Raw genomic sequence first — 16,581 nt, 5'->3', positions numbered from 1 at the left:
CTAGCAACTGAGGGACCCAGAACAACAGCGTCAGGAGAAGGTAAACTGCTAGTGGGAGACAAGTCGTGACTGCGACTTGTAACATGGATGCAGGGTCACTCCGTGCTGCCTCCTACAGTCCCTGTGAGAAGCGGAGCAGCTTTATGTGATGATGAAGGGACTCATGGGAGTAATGCTTACATATAATTTAGCTTATTTTAGGAACAATGTTAAAGACAAACTCCTTCTATAGAAAACATAAAGGTGCCCAGATCCTGATGGGCACTTGATGGATAAGATAAGTATCTGGCAACACACTGTGAGCAGCTTACTGCCGTTATATCTATGTCCTCCCTATAACGTCTTGTCAGTGTTTCCTGAAATGTAATTACTTTATAATAACCCTTGTGTAGGACACTTTGTCTGTGTATATTGATGCCTAATTGTCTTAAGTCAATAGGAAACATTATCATTAGCATCGGTGTGTGACTTCCTGATGGCGGCGATACAAGAAAACAGAGAGAGATGAGTATTCCTGGCACCGACAATATATCAACATTGGAGAAATATGAACATATTAGTCTTCACTCATGGCAACAGCTTCTTGTTGTAATTGAAACAAAATTTCGTCTTTACCTAAATATAACAGCTACAGGTAATAATATACAGGCGTGAAAGCATACAGAACAGATAGTATGGAGTCCTTATGTCAACATTCTGAAAGTTGACACATGGTCTGCATGTCAACATTCAAGGTGTGAATGGGCTCAGAATGTCCACAATCAACATGTTACAGTCAGATTATCTACACATGATTTTAGGGTTAGGGTTGTGGCCTCCATAAACTTGCGACGGATTGTCACAATACTGCGATCCACAAATGATGGGTAGAAGGATCTATGAAATCCACCATGTTGGATTTCACCGATTTGCCCATCACGAACAAAATATGATCGTGATTTTCAAATTGGTGAAATTTAACACGTTTAATTTCATGTATAATTTCACCGATCCTCTGAAGGAACGGGGAACAAGTGTAAGCAAGTCTCTCAAGTAGCTTGGAGGGGCATGGGAGATGGGATGGTAATTTGAAAGAGTGTTATGGTCAGAATTTTTTTATTTTTTTTCAGAATAGGAGTAAACACTGCATGATGGAGTAATGATGGAAAGATACCAGGTGAGGGGAGGGGGGGGGGGGGGGGGAGAGAGAGAACAGATTGCAGTTAAGGTTGAGATGAGCACAGGAAACAGAGATCTACTGCTTTGTGAGGGTACAGGATGAAGAGGAGAGGTAGTAGAGTATTTGAAGGATTGAGATACTTCATCTTCCTTTTTGGGATCAAATAGAGAGAAGGTGCCAGTGGGTTCAGGGAAGGAATGGAGCAGATCACTGGCTGAGGAAGAGGAAACCATTTCATTTTGGATTTTATCAATCTACTCCTTGAAGGATAAAGAAGGATCTTTTGCATTGATCGTAACCACTGGTTTGATTGTGGGAAGGGCAAAAACTGATTTAAATGTATTGAAAAATCACTTGCGATTAGAGGCTTGAGCAGAGATGAGAGATTAGAAATATGTTTGTTTGGCAGTGTCCAGAACTTTACGATAAGGCTGGGTACACAACTAAATGATGGGCAATCTTGCTGATGGTCGAGATAAATTCCCTTCACCCCGGACCATCCAAGATTGCCTGTAAACAATATACGCTTTGATGAACAACGGAAGGATACCTCGTTCCATCCTTCATTAAACTGCACAGCCCTGCATATGATATTGTCTGATTGGCTGTGCAGCATGGCCAACCAGAAGATCTTGTATGCAACTGGCGGGAGCATGCAATTGTGGGTACACACTAAATGATCTTCAAGATTTGTTGTTCCAATATGACAAATCATTCTAGTGTGTACCCGGACCAAGAGTGGTAGGTAGTTATATATGTTAGGAAGTCACTTGGAGTACGAGATACACGCCATTGACGTTCTAATTTACATTAGTTTTTGTAGTTGTCTTGTTACTTTAGAATGCCATAGTTGACTTCTAAGTCTACATGGAGTGTGATAGGTAGCTGGAGCCACACCATTGAGGGCAATTTCTAGAGCTTGGTTAAAATGTGATACAGCAATCTCAGGAGTGACTGTAGAAATTGATGAGAGTAGTTGTTGCAGAGAGGAGCAAAGATAGAATGTATTTTTTTGTCCTCCACACCTCAAGCCACTATCCTGGAAAAATACATTTCATAAAAAGCCCTGAAAAGTAATTCCTTATTGCTGTGATATGTGGCGAGAAGTAATGTAAATTATAAATACACAGACCCCATAATACATTAATGAAATGTTAATGACTAAATAATATATGTAATCATTTGTAACACCCCATGGTGACATTTGTGACATCCTTTGAGTGGAAGGAAGGCTGAGATCTATGGCCCTGATACAGAGCCGGCCACCCACATCTATTGCGAGTGGCCAGGATGATGGTCGCGATGGTCAAGACCATTGCGACCATCTGGCTTGCAATGAGACCCTTGTGGTCTCGTGGCCGCAAGCCCCAGAGAGCTTCAGGCTCTAATAGAGCCGGAAGCTCTCCCACTGACATCACTGGTGATGTCATTGGGGCCACCCACAAATGGCAGGCGTTCGCATGGGAACGCCTCTGTTTGTGAAGCCACCCCCACACCACGCATCCAAAATGGTGCGAGCTGTCGATCAAAATCGACAGCCGCCGCCTTTTGGTGCGAGACCCAGAGCGATGGAGCGCCCGTCACTAGCCGGGTCTCGCGCATGCGCACATCGGAGCCGGCTCCGGCGTGCGCATGCGCAGTGGCCTAACATCGCATAGCGCTTGCGAGCGGGTCTGAATCAGGCCCAATATTTACTAATGGTCGATTTTAATCGATTTAAAATAAATCAACAATGATGTTGTGTTTCTGGGAGCAGGACAGAACATGAGGTGTGAGATAATTGGGAGGAGGACAAAGTAGTATAGGAGCCGAGAGCAGGAGGAGAATGTGAGAGGTGAGATAAGTGGAAGGAGGAGAATAGAGGGGTCTGTGACCTGAGAGCAGGAGCATAACGTGAGATGTGAGATAAGTGGTGGGAAGACAGAGGAGTCTGAAAGCAGGAGCAAAATGTCAGGTGTGAGAAAAGTGTAAGGAGGACAGAGAGGTCTAGGAGCCGAGAGCAGGAGTGAAACATGAGATAAAAGATAAGTGTAGAGAAGGAGGACAGATGATTCTGGCAGCTGAGAGCAGGAGCAAAATGGGAGAAGTGAGATAAGTGGAAGGAGGAGGACGGAGAAGTCCAGGTGGTGTGAGCTAGAGTGGAATGTGAGATAAGTGGGAGGAGGAGGATGTAGGAGTATGGGAGCCAAGAGCAGGAGCAAAAAGTGAGATGTGAGATAAATGGGAGAAGGAGGATGGTGGAGTCTTTGAGCCAAGAGCAGGAAGGGAACATGAGATGGGAGATAAGTAGATGGAGGACAGAGGAGTCTGTGAGCCAAGAGGAGGAGCAAAATGGGAGATGTGAGATACATGGAAGGAAAATGTCAGAGAAGCCTGGGAACTGAGAGCAGGAGTGAAATGTGAGATAAGTGGAAGGAGGAGGATGGAAGAGTCTGGGAGCCGAGAGCAGGAGTGGAACATGAGATGTGAGATAAGTGGATGGAGGACAGAGAAGTCTTGGAGCCAAGAACAGGAGTGAAATTGGAGATGTGAGATTAGTGGGAGGAGGATGGAGGAGCCTGGGAGCCAAGAGCTGGATCAGAACGTGAGATGTGAGAGTTCCATGAGTAGCTGAGATCAGAGTTGGTTTGTAAGAGAGCTTATGGTACATCTGAGAGTGGGATCAGCAAGAAGACAAACTGAGTGCCATGGCTGCTGACTTTGAGAAAGAAATAGCTCAGTGTTTGGATAGTCCTGACCCATGTGAGAGATGTAGGTGTAAGTTATTGTGCCAGACTGAGACTGGGTAAATCAAGACCATATAAATGAGATTGACCACTGTTGTAAACAATTATTAGGAAGAAGAGTTTGTCAGCTGGGATTAGGTTATCATTAGTCAGTAACCCAGCTAGCCACAGAGTAATAGGTGAGACACAGAGTGGGGAACACACAATATGTAAACGACTGCACCTCTAGTCATCCGTCTGTGAAATTTGCGAACACTATTACGATCATTGGCCTTATCAAGGATGGTGAGGAGTCCGCTTATAGAAGGAACAGTTGGCCCTGTGGTGCAGTCGGAATAATTTGGAGTTAAATCCAATAAAAATGGTTGAGATAATAGTGGACTTTAGGAGACATCCACCGGGGGTGTCACCCATTACTATTGATGATAGTATGGTGTCTGTGCTGGATACCTTCAGGTTTTTGAGTTCTGTGATTTCTCGGGACTTGAAGTGGGGGTCCAACATAGATGTCATTGTGAAGAAGGTCCAGCAGAGGTTGTACTTCTTGCGGCAGCTTAGAATATATAATACGCCACAGGAGTTGTTGAGTGTTTTTTATATTGCAACAATTCAGTCTGTTCTCTGTACATCAATCATTGTGTGGTATGGATCGATCGATAACGAAACAGGATAGACATAGACTACAAAGGGCGGTAAGGGCCGCGGACAGAATAATTGGCGCTGACATCCCTCCTCTTGGGTAAATATATTTGTCCATAGGTAGCAAACGGGAAAGTAATGTTGTAGATCGAACACATCCAGGTTATGATCTATTTAAATTGCTTCCTTCTGGTAGGCATTATAGATTTATTACCAGTTATTTATATAGCGCACACATATTCCACAGCGCTTTACAGAGACTATTCGGCCATTCACATCCGTCCCTGCCCCAGTGGAGCTTACAATCTATATTCCCTATCACATGCACATACACACTAGGGGTAATTTTGTTATGAGTGTGGGAGGAAACCGGAGTACCCGGGGGAAACCCACGCAAGCACAGGGAGAATATACAAACTCCACACAGTTAGGGCCGTAGTGGGTATCGAACCAACGACCTCAGTGCTGTGAGGCAGTAATGCTAACCATTTCACCGTCTGTGCTGCCTATGATAGATCACAGCGTGTAAAACTTCTAGACACCTGAATAGTTCCCACAGGCCGTTATTCTGCTAAATAACTGAGAAGTGGTTGGGAGAGTGGGAAGTATGTAGTAGAGTGTTGTAACTTTTTTTTTTTTTACATTTTAGGAAGTAGCTAGCAGTTGTGGTTATCTGCTGATTGTCTATTATGATGTGGCTTGCCAGGGTTATTGTGTTTATGCAAGTTCATGGAAAGAGTGGTTAACCGGAATGAATTCCTTGTAATGGCCAATAAAACTGATTCTGATGAGTGGCATGGAGCTCTCCACCTCATCCCTGTGCATTACTTCATGGGTACTGTAGGAGCGTGGCCTAATCATGGAGGTGTGGCCATGCTCCCTACCAAAATATATGCAAAGAAACCAGTATGGTCGGTGTTACAGAGATGCAGGTGTGCTGCATAGGGGTGCGCCATGCGTTCTTCAGCCGGGGGCAGATCCAGGGGGGAAGGGGGCACTCTGCCCCACAGGCAGAGGAGATAGCTGCTGCTCAGCCGGGGGCAGTACAAAGGTAGACAATGTCTAGATAGACACCAAATGTTAGACAGCCAATAGGTCGACAGGGACAATAGGTTGACAGGGACAATAGGTCGACACACTAAAGGTAGACATGTAAGAAGGTCAACAGGTACAAATGGTCGACAGGGTCAAAATGTTGACATGCAAATGGTCGACATGAAAATGTTCAACAATTGATTTTTATTTTTTTAGAGTTAGGGTTAGGCACTTACCGGAGGGTTAGGGTGAGGCACTAGAAGGGATGGTTAGGGTCAGGCACCTACCCCGATGGTTATGGTTAGGCACCAGGAGGGAGGGTTAGGGTTAGGCACCAAGGGGCAGGTTAAGGTTAGGGTGAAGGTTAGGGTTAGAAAAAAAAAAAGTGTCGACCATTTCCATGTCGATCATATGAATGTTGACATTTCGACCTTGTCGACCATTTCTTCCTGTCGGCCTTCGTACATGTCTACCTTTAGTGTGTTGACCTATTGTCCATGTCAACCTTTTGTCACTGTCAAACTCTTGCCTGTCTAACATCTGGTGTCTATCTAGACATTGTCTTCCTCTTTCCTGTAGATCTATCAATCCATAACCGAAAATACCTAAGTATCGAAGAATAAGGGACCGCCCATTGTAATTATATCGAGACTTAAGAGACAGCAGGAGGTACATGAGAGATATTCAGTGGGAGAACTTCAGTCTTGAGAGTATTTAAATTGTCACATTTTTATTAACCGTTTCATATTTTTATTAAGATTTTTTTCAGAAAAGATTTACATAACTTTTATATCATTCTTCCAGGTTCAACCTGTTACTAACTGAGGGCCTGATTCAGCAAGGAACGCACAGGAGAGAACGCACGCACTTGGCGCGAACCAGCCAGTTCGATCGGGTTAGAGTACACAGACTACACGCAGCGTGTACGCAGACCCCTTCCGACATTGACATCATCACAGAGTAACAGTAAAGACTGCGGGGGGCGTGGTGGGGGGGTGCTGGAGATTTCACCCCTGTAATTATCTTCCTCCAAATGTTGGTTCTTTGTCCAATGGAAGGTCCCCCCCCCCCTCCCTCCATCCCCGCTGTGTCCCCTCAGTCACTGACTCAGATACAGGTGATGAGCTGGGTCTGTATGTGCAGGGTGGGGGCTCTTATACACTGACCATACAGAGGAGAGGACACCTAAGGTGGTGGCAATCTCAGCATTGCCATGGTTAAAAGGTAGAAGTAATGGCTAGAGATGTAACAGGACTGGCCCACTAGGGCTAACATCGATGTGACAGACCTGGCAGCCCTCTCCTTTACCGTAACCAGCTATCACTCTACTAGGAGAAATATTAGTTTTGCCAACAGGAAACTAATGCAAAGAATATTATTTATATATATATAATATGTATACAGTATATGTAATGATTGTGGAATCGGCTTTTCAGTTTATTTTCCAGGTAATAAATCAAACATACACTCAAGACAGAGGAATCTTCCCCGGAGCTGCCCTGGAGGAAACTTCTTTTTTGCGGTGTCGTCGCTTTTTTGCGTTCCCGTCTCCAGTCGGAGGAACTCAGCAATAATCCTTTTCTCATCGTCATCTTCCGGCTCCACAAATGTCTCCATATAACTCTGTGTAACGATCACAGAGGGTTCCTGAGATAGTGATTCATCATCTCGCTGACCAGGATCTTCTTCTAGATGGTTAGATGTGTCCATGTCTCCGCTTCCTGGTTCTGTATTGGCCTGTCACAGACACATAATTATCCACACCAGGTGACCCATGTAACTATTCATGTATGTACATCATCCGCACCAGGTGCCCCATGTAACTATCCATGTATGTACATTATCCACACTAGGTGCCCCATGTAACTCTCCATGTATGTACATCATCCACACCAGGTGCCCCATGTAACTATCCATGTATGTACATCATCCACACCAGGTGCCCCATGTAATTATCCATGTATGTACATTATCCACACCAGGTGCCCCATGTAACTATCCATGTTTGTACATTATCCACACCAGGTGCCCCATGTAGCTATCCATGTATGTACATTATCCACACCAGGTGCCCCATGTAACTATCCATGTATGTACATTATCCACACCAGGTGCCCCATGTAACTATCCATGTTTGTACATTATCCACACCAGGTGCCCCATGTAACTATCCATGTATGTACATTATCCACACCAGGTGGCCCATGTGACTATCCATGTATGTACATTATACACACCAGGTGCCCCATGTAACTATGTATGTACATTATCCACACCAGGTGCACCATGTAACTATGTATGTACATTATCCACACCAGGTGCCCCATGTAACTATCCATGTATGTACATTATACACACCAGGTGCCCCATGTAACTATCCATGTTTGTAAATTATCCACACCAGGTGCCCCATGTAACTAACCATGTTTGTACATTATCCACACTAGGGGTGAGCGGGTTCGGATTTCTGAAATCCGAACCCCCCCGAGCCCCCCCGTTCCGAGTCCGATCCGAGTCAGGCTCGACTTTTCCCGCCTGACTCGGATCTGAAATCGAGGCAAAACCTCATCATCCCGCCTTCCGAGTCTCGCTGGTTTTGGATCCTATATAAGGTACCCGCGTCGGCGCCATTTTCTCACTCGGCTGTGGACAGTGAAGAGGGAGGGTGGGAGTTAGGGCTGGCTGGGCTGTGTAGTGTAGTGTAGTGTAGTGCTGCTGTTGTCCACTACTTCAAAGTCCATAGGGGCTGGCTGTGTTGTGCTGTGCTGCTGTTGTTAATAGGGGCTGTGTCCACTACTTCAAAGTCCATAGGGGCTGGCTGGACTGTGTTGTGCAGTCAGTTCTCCATAGGGGCTGTGTCCACTCCAAAGTCGTGTGCAGTGTCCCAGTCCTAAAGGGGTGCTGTAGTGTTGTCCAGGGGGTGCTCTGTCCATCAGGGGTGCTCCCTCCAAGTGCTAAAAAAATAATATATTTTCTGTGTTTGTGAATTGTGTGCGCAGTAGCCGCACGTGCATCAACAAAGTAGTGCCAAGCGTGCGCCTGTGTCATAAGTAAAGGGCCGGCTGGCTTGACCGTTAAAGGGTGCTGTAACCCCCAAAGTACACTCCAGTCCAAACCAAAAAAATAATTATTTTCTGTGTTTGTGAATTGTGTGCGCAGTAGCCGCACGTGCATCAACAAAGTAGTGCCAAGCGTGCGCCTGTGTCATAAGTAAAGGGCCGGCTGGCTTGACCGTTAAAGGGTGCTGTAACCCCCAAAGTACACTCCAGTCCAAACCAAAAAAAAAATTATTTTCTGTGTTTGTGAATTGTGTGCGCAGTAGCCGCACGTGCATCAACAAAGTAGTGCCAAGCGTGCGCCTGTGTCATAAGTAAAGGGCCGGCTGGCTTGACCGTTAAAGGGTGCTGTAACCCCCAAAGTACACTCCAGTCCAAACCAAAAAAAAAATTATTTTCTGTGTTTGTGAATTGTGTGCGCAGTAGCCGCACGTGCATCAACAAAGTAGTGCCAAGCGTGCGCCTGTGTCATAAGTAAAGGGCCGGCTGGCTTGACCGTTAAAGGGTGCTGTAACCCCCAAAGTACACTCCAGTCCAAACCAAAAAAAAAAATATTTTCTGTGTTTGTGAATTGTGTGCGCAGTAGCCGCACGTGCATCAACAAAGTAGTGCCAAGCGTGCGCCTGTGTCTTAAGTAAAGGGCCGGCTGGCTTGACCGTTAAAAGGTGCTGTAACCCCCAAAGTACACTCCAGTCCAAACCAAAAAAATATATATTTTCTGTGTTTGTGAATTGTGTGTGCAGTAGCCGTACGTGCATCAACAAAGTAGTGCCAAGCTTGCGCCTGTGTCATAAGTAAAGGGCCGGCTGGCTTGACCATTAAAGGGTGCTGTAACCCCCAAAGTACACTCCAGTCCAAACAAAAAAAAAAATGATTTTCTGTGTTTGTGAATTGTGTGCGCAGTAGCCGCACGTGCATCAACAAAGTAGTGCCAAGCGTGCGCCTGTGTCATAAGTAAAGGGCCGGCTGGCTTGACTGTTAAAGGGTGCTGTAACCCCTAAAGTACACTCCAGTCCAAACCAAAAAAAAAATTATTTTCTGTGTTTGTGAATTGTGTGCGCAGTAGCCGCACGTGCATCAACAAAGTAGTGCCAAGCGTGCGCCTGTGTCATAAGTAAAGGGCCGGCTGGCTTGACCGTTAAAGGGTGCTGTAACCCCCAAAGTACACTCCAGTCCAAACCAAAAAAAAAATTATTTTCTGTGTTTGTGAATTGTGTGCGCAGTAGCCGCACGTGCATCAACAAGGTAGTGCCAAGCGTGCGCCTGTGTCATAAGTAAAGGGCCGGCTGGCTTGACCGTTAAAGGGTGCTGTAACCCAAAAGTACACTCCAGTCCAAACCAAAAAAATATATATTTTCTGTGTTTGTGACTTGTGTGCACTGTGGCTGCACGTGCATCAACAAAGGAGCAGCGCGAAGCGTGCGCCTGTGTCCCATAAGTAAAGAGCCTTCTGGGTCATTTCTTAAAGGGTAGTGTAACCCACAAAGTGCACTACTCTCCAGCAAAAATAAAAAAATATTTTCTGTGTTTGTGTTAGGGGTGTGCACCGGCCACTTTTCGTATTTTGTGTTTTGGTTTTGGATCTGGATCTTTCTTCGTGTTTTGGATCTGGATTGGTTTTGCCAAAACCAGCCTTCCGTGTTTTGGGTTCTGGGTTTTGTGTTTTGGATCTGTATTTTTTTGAAAAAAAGCATAAAAACAGCTAAAATCACAGAATTTGTAGGTTTTTCTGCTCCTATGCTATTATTAATCTCAATAACCTTAATTTCCACTCATTTCCAGTCTATTCTGAACACCTCACACCTCACAATAGTGTTTTTATGTCCAAAAGGTTGCACCGAGGTAGCTGGATGACTATGCTAAGCGACACGAGTGGGCGGCACAAACACGTGACCCATCTAGGAGTGACACTGCAGTGGCAGACAGGATGGCAGTTAGAAAAACTAGGCCCCAAACTGTACATAATACAAAGAAAAAAAAGAAGTGCAAGATGGAATTGTCCTTGGGCCCTCCCACCCACCCTTATGTTGTATAAACAGGACATGCACACTTTAACAAATCAATAATTTCAGCGCCAGGGTCTGCCACACAACTGTGGCTGAAATGATTGGTTCGTTTGGGCCCCCACAAAACAAGCTGGCAATTAATGTGTCCCTGCACAAACTGGCTCTATGGAGGCAAGATGTCATCCTCATCCTCCTCATCCACCGATTCCTCACCCTCTTCAGTGTGTACATCCTCATCCTCACAAAGTATTAACTCGTCCCCACTTGAATCCACCACCACAGGTCCCTCTGTACCTTCTGGAGGCTGGTCTCCCTGGAAGAGCTGATAATTCATTTTGATGAACATCATCTTCTCCACATTCTGTGGAAGCAACCTCCTACGCCTTTCGCTGACAAGGTTCCCGGCTGCACTAAACACTCTTTCGGAGTACACACTGGAGGGGGGGCAACTGCTGTCGTACTTCATCCTCCTCGCTAAGGACTGTTGGAGGGTGAATTGTTTAGTAAAAGTAGTGGTGTTCCTACTTCCTCTCTGGGATGATGAACGACTCCCAGCAGCAGCAACAGCAGCAGCGGCAGCAGTAGGCGTAGCAGTGCAGGATCCTCCGGAGGAATCCCGGATAGGAGAGTCAGTCATGCCAGTGACATGGCCTGCAGGACTACTTCCGATCCTGACTAAGGAGGAAATTGACGAGGAGGGAGTTGACGGTGTGGTTTGCAGGCGCTTGGATACAACAGGACAATGGGATTTAGGTGTCCCTGGACTGCTTACGGTCTTAGCCAAAGTTTCTGAACTTGACAGTAACTTTTTATGAACGCGCTGCAGGTGCCGTATAAGGGAGGATGTTCCTAGGTGGTTGACGTCCCTACCCCTACTTATTTCACCTTTACATATGGTACATATGGCAAAACAGTTGTTGTCCGGATTTGGATAGAAATATTGCCAGACCAAAGAGGTGGAATGTTTGGTCTTCTGCCCAGGCATGACCGTGATGGGCTTTCTCATCCCACGGACAACAACTGTCTCCCCCGGAGCCTGATTTAAACAAACCACATCACCATCAGAATCCTCCTCGCCAACTTCCTCCTCAGCGCCAGCTACACCAGTATCCTCATCCTGTTGTACTTCAACAGTGACATCTTCAATTTGCATATCAGCAAGTGGACTCTCCTTGGGGATTTCTTCGCTGTGCTTTTGCCAGCTTAACTCTTTTGATTTTTTTAGTGGGAGGAGGGCTTCCATCGTCATGTGAAGCTGAACCACTAGTCATGAACATACTAGGGATCGACCTTAGCCGTTCCTTGCCACTCCGTGTCGTAAATGGCATATTGGCAAGTTTACGTTTCTCTTCAGCTGATTTAAATGTCTTTTTCAAGGTCATTTTCCTGAACTTTGCCATTTGGGATTGTATGTGCCCTCTACTATGACATTGGGCATCGGCCTTGGCAGACGACGTTGATGGCATGTTATCGTCTATGTCATGACTAGTGGCAGCAGCTTCAGCACTAGGAGGAAGTGGTTCTTGATCTTTCTCTATTTTATTTTTATCGGAGAAAGTTTGGTCCTCCATTTATGTTATATCGATTTGATATATACGTGCGGCTAAACACAGAAAATAATTTTTTTTTTGGTTTGGACTGGAGTGTACTTTCGGGGGTTACAGCACCCTTAACGGTCAAGCCAGCCGGCCCTTTACTTATGACACAGGCGCACGCTTGGCACTACTTTGTTGATGCACGTGCGGCTACTGCGCACACAATTCACAAACACAGAAAATAATTTTTTTTTTGGTTTGGACTGGAGTGTACTTTCGGGGGTTACAGCACCCTTAATGGTCAAGCCAGCCGGCCCTTTACTTATGACACAGGCGCACGCTTGGCACTACTTTGTTGATGCACGTGCAGCTACTGCGCACACAATTCACAAACACAGAAAATAATTTTTTTTTTGGTTTGGACTGGAGTGTACTTTCGGGGGTTACAGCACCCTTAACGGTCAAGCCAGCCGGCCCTTTACTTATGACACAGGCGCACGCTTGGCACTACTTTGTTGATGCACGTGCGGCTACTGCGCACACAATTCACAAACACAGAAAATAATTTTTTTTTTGGTTTGGACTGGAGTGTACTTTCGGGGGTTACAGCACCCTTTAACGGTCAAGCCAGCCGGCCCTTTACTTATGACACAGGTGCACGCTTGGCACTACTTTGTTGATGCACGTGCGGCTACTGCGCACACAATTCACAAACACAGAAAATAATTTTTTTTTTGGTTTGGACTGGAGTGTACTTTCGGGGGTTACAGCACCCTTAACGGTCAAGCCAGCCGGCCCTTTACTTATGACACAGGCGCACGCTTGGCACTACTTTGTTGATGCACGTGCGGCTACTGCGCACACAATTCACAAACACAGAAAATAATTTTTTTTTTGGTTTGGACTGGAGTGTACTTTGGGGGTTACAGCACCCTTTAACGGTCAAGCCAGCCGGCCCTTTACTTATGACACAGGCGCACGCTTGGCACTACTTTGTTGATGCACGTGCGGCTACTGCGCACACAATTCACAAACACAGAAAATAATTTTTTTTTTGGTTTGGACTGGAGTGTACTTTCAGGGGTTACAGCACCCTTTAACGGTCAAGCCAGCCGGCCCTTTACTTATGACACAGGTGCACGCTTGGCACTACTTTGTTGATGCACGTGCGGCTACTGCGCACACAATTCACAAACACAGAAAATAATTTTTTTTTTGGTTTGGACTGGAGTGTACTTTCGGGGGTTACAGCACCCTTAACGGTCAAGCCAGCCGGCCCTTTACTTATGACACAGGCGCACGCTTGGCACTACTTTGTTGATGCACGTGCGGCTACTGCGCACACAATTCACAAACACAGAAAATAATTTTTTTTTTGGTTTGGACTGGAGTGTACTTTGGGGGTTACAGCACCCTTTAACGGTCAAGCCAGCCGGCCCTTTACTTATGACACAGGCGCACGCTTGGCACTACTTTGTTGATGCACGTGCGGCTACTGCGCACACAATTCACAAACACAGAAAATAATTTTTTTTTTGGTTTGGACTGGAGTGTACTTTCAGGGGTTACAGCACCCTTTAACGGTCAAGCCAGCCGGCCCTTTACTTATGACACAGGCGCACGCTTGGCACTACTTTGTTGATGCACGTGCGGCTACTGCGCACACAATTCACAAACACAGAAGTTAATTTTTTTTTGGGTTTGGACTGGAGTGTACTTTGGGGGTTACAGCACCCTTTAACGGTCAAGCCAGCCGGCCCTTTACTTATGACACAGGCGCACGCTTGGCACTACTTTGTTGATGCACGTGCGGCTACTGCGCACACAATTCACAAACACAGAAAATATATTATTTTTTTAGCACTTGGGGGGAGCACCCCTGATGGACAGAGCACCCCCTGGACAACACTACAGCACCCCTTTAGGACTGGGACACTGCACAGGACTTTGGAGTGGACACAGCCCCTATGGAGAACTGACTGCACAACACAGTCCAGCCAGCCCCTATGGACTTTGAAGTAGTGGACACAGCCCCTATTAACAACAGCAGCAGCACAGCACAACACAGCCAGCCCCTATTGACTTTGAAGTAGTGGACAACAGCATCACTACACTACACTACACTACACTACACTACACTACACTACACAGCCCTAACTCCCACCCTCCCTCTTCACTGTCCACAGCCAAGTGAGAAAATGGCGCCGACGCGGGTACCTTATATAGGATCCAAAACCCGCGAGACTCGGAAGGCGGGATGATGACATTTTGCCTCGATTGCAGATCCGAGTCAGGCGGGAAAAGTCGAGCCTGACTCGGATCCGACTCGGATCGGGGGGGCTTGGTGGGGTTCGGATTTCAGAAATCCGAACCCGCTCACCCCTAGTTTGTGTGCGCTTTAGCCGCACGTATATATCAATATAACATAAATGGAGGACCAAACTTTCTCCAATAAAAATAAAATAGGGAAAGATCAAGAACCACTTCCTCCTAGTGCTGTTGCTGCTGCTGGGAGTTGTTCATCATCCCAGAGAGAAAGTAGGAACATCACTACTTTTACTAAACAATTGACCCTCCAACAGTCCCTAGCGATGAGGATGAAGTACGACAGCAGTCATCCTGAAGCAAAACATATAACTGTGGCCTTGACTGCTATGTTGGTGTTAGACGTGCGTCCGGTATCTGCCATTAGTGCAGTGGGATTTAGACAATTGATGGAGGTAGTGTGTCCCCGGTTCCAAATCCCGTCTAGATTCCACCTGCATCCTCAAAGCAGCAGCGACAAGTGTGCGTCTGTCTGTTAAAGGGTGGTGACACCCTCAAAGTGTGCTACACAAACAATAAAAATATTGTTCTTTTTTTTTCGGTCTTTGTGAAATGTGTGGGCTGTAGCCGCACCTGCATCCTTAAAGCAGCAGCGCCAAGCGTGCGTCTGTCTGTTAAAGGGTGGTGACACCCTCAAAGTGTGCTACACAAACAATAAAAATATTGTTCTTTTTTTTTCTGTCTTTGTGAAATGTGTGGGCTGTAGCCGCACCTGCATCCTTAAAGCAGCAGCGACAAGCGTGCGTCTATCTGTTAAAGGGTGGTGACACCCTCAAAGTGTGCTACACAAACAATAAAAATATTGTTCTTTTTTTTTCTGTCTTTGTGAATTGTGTGGGCTGTAGCCGCACCTGCATCCTCAAAGCAGCAGCGACAAGCGTGCGTCTGTCTGTTAAAGGGTGGTGACACCCTCAAAGTGTGCTACACAAACAATAAAAATATTCTTCTTTTTTCTGTCTTTGTGAAATGTGTGGGCTGTAGCCGCACCTGCATCCTTAAAGCAGCAGCGACAAGCGTGCGTCTGTCTGTTAAAGGGTGGTAACACCCTCAAAGTGTGCTACACAAACAATAAAAATATTGTTCTTTTTTTTTCTGTCTTTGTGAATTGTGTGGGCTGTAGCCGCACTTGCATCCTCAAAGCAGCAGCGACAAGCATGCGTATGTCTGTTAAAGGGTGGTGACACCCTCAAAGTGTGCTACACAAACAATAAAAATATTGTTCTTTTTTTTTCGGTCTTTGTGAAATGTGTGGGCTGTAGCTGCACCTGCATCCTTAAAGCAGCAGCGACAAGCGTGCGTCTGTCTGTTAAAGGGTGGTGACACCCTCAAAGTGTGCTACACAAACAATAAAAATATTGTTCTTTTTTTTTCTGTCTTTGTGAAATGTGTGGGCTGTAGCCGCACCTGCATCCTTAAAGCAGCAGCGACAAGCATGCGTCTGTCTGTTAAAGGGTGGTGACACCCTCAAAGTGTGCTACACAAACAATAAAAATATTGTTCATTTTTTTCTCTCTTTGTGAATTGTGTGGGCTGTAGCCGCACTTGCATCCTCAAAGCAGCAGCGACAAGCGTGTGTCTGTCTGTTAAAGGGTGGTGTAACTCTCAAAGTGCTCCAAAAAATAAAAAACTATTTTTTTAATGTGTTTGTGACTTGTGTGCGATGTAGCTGCACGTGCATCAACATAGTAGCAGCGCCAAGCGTGCGCCTGTGTCATAAGTCAAGGGCTGGTTTGGACATCTGGTCCGGACTGAAGGACGTGCCAACAATTTCTGACAAGTCTACTGTCACTGCATATGATACTGTCCTCAAAGCAGTAGCGACAAGCGTGCGTCTGTCTGTTAAAGGGTGGTGACACTCTCAAAGTGTGCTACACAAACAATAAAAATATTGTTCTTTTTTTTCTGTCTTTGTGAATTGTGTGGGCTGTAGCCGCACTTGCATCCTCAAAGCAGCAGCGACAAGCGTGCGTCTGTCTGTTAAAGGATTACATCGGTGACAGCATCCAAGTAGGCATGTCAGACAGTCCGTACCTGTACTGGCAGGAAAAAGAAGCAATTTGGAGGTCCCTGTACAAACTGGCTCTATTTTACCTGAGTTGC

This window comes from Taudactylus pleione, unplaced genomic scaffold (genome assembly GCF_031769625.1).
Source record: "Taudactylus pleione unplaced genomic scaffold, aTauple2 ptg000362l, whole genome shotgun sequence".
Classification (NCBI taxonomy): domain Eukaryota; kingdom Metazoa; phylum Chordata; class Amphibia; order Anura; family Myobatrachidae; genus Taudactylus; species Taudactylus pleione.
Note: the sequence above shows the minus strand (reverse complement) of the source record.